The sequence below is a fragment of the Laccaria bicolor genome, genomic scaffold (genome assembly GCF_000143565.1).
Source record: "Laccaria bicolor S238N-H82 LACBIscaffold_151 genomic scaffold, whole genome shotgun sequence".
Lineage (NCBI taxonomy): Eukaryota > Fungi > Basidiomycota > Agaricomycetes > Agaricales > Hydnangiaceae > Laccaria > Laccaria bicolor.
In genome coordinates this window covers 21,916-23,344 of record NW_001890010.1, presented here as the reverse complement: position 1 = coordinate 23,344, position 1,429 = coordinate 21,916, and positions in this window count along the sequence as shown.

The following is a 1,429-nucleotide window of genomic DNA, read 5'->3' as shown; positions in this document are numbered from 1 at the left end:
CAACAAAAATCACAAAAAATTTGTGTATCATGATATTTGCTTTATCTGTAGTATTCTTTTTGGAGCTGGAGCTTCCAGGGTTTAAACCAACACAAAGTTTCAATCCACATAATGACTTGGTAACTAAAAGTGAAATACTGGGGGGTGGCCCTGCAGGTATATTCTCAGCTGAGAAGCTTTCTTCATTTGCTATAAATGAGGTGAATACAGGAGGGATGTATAAATATTCAGACTATGTACCTGAATCTGAAGTCCATACATTGAAGAGTATCAAAAGTCCAACTTTACTTTGTAAGATGCCCCTTACAGAGCTCATTTCCCACTTGAGCATTCCTAACTTAAAATTTATTGCTCAATGCCATAACATCAAACTTCATTCCAAGTCAAAAAGCTTAGAAATTCAGAGCATTATTGAAAGTCACAAGTATAAATCATGTAAAGAATATGTAGAAATATTTGAATTTATAGATGAGAAAGACAAGACAGAAAAAAAGAAAGCTATTAATTTAAATAAGTCAAAAAAATACCAAGAAAAAAGTCCAGAGAAATATAAGGCCAGCCACTTGGAGGCAGTTAAAAAACACCAAGAGAAAAGCCCAGAGAAATATAAGGCCAGCAACTTGGATGCAGTCAAAAAACATCAAGAGAAAAGCCCAGAGAAATCTCAGGCCAGCAACTTGGATGCAGTCAAAAAACATCAAGAGAAAAGCCCAGAGAAATATAAGGCCAGCAACTTGGATGCAGTTAAAAAATACCAGGAAAAAAGCCCAGAGAAATACAAGGCCAGCCACTTGGAGGCAGTCAAAAAACACCAAGAAAAAAATGAAGAAAAATATAAAGTTTTAAACTTGGAAGCAGTAAAGAAATATCAAAATAAAAGCTTAAACCCAGAATTTCCTCCTTCAGCTCCTTCCCAAAAATTACTGCATCAGATATTTACAGATTTCTGTGAAGATATAGATCCAAATCAATTTGAGGAGTCTGGATGTGCAGTTTGTGGTCAGTTAACACCAAGTTCAACTCTCAAGAAGCTCTCAGAAATGAACTTGAACTTGGATATTCTGATTCAAGATGGTGTTACCCAAGTTGAAAGACAAAGTTCAAAGGATCCCCTCTCTGATATTGAAGGCCCAGTTCTGGACAGTGATTTGGACTCTATATGTCAGACTTGCTATAAAGCTGTATCAAAAGGCAAGATGCCACTGCTAGCCTTAGCAAATGGCAAATGGATAGGAAAAGTTCCACCTCAATTATTAGACTTGTCATTTGCTGAACAACTTTTGGTGGCTAGAGTTCGTCATAACAGATGCCTAGTCAGAGTATCCTCAGGAATGCATAAAATGAGAGCCAATGCTATCTCTTTTTCTAATCCTACACAAAAGATTTATGATATATTGCCTCCTCCAATAGAGGAAATGGATGAAGTTTT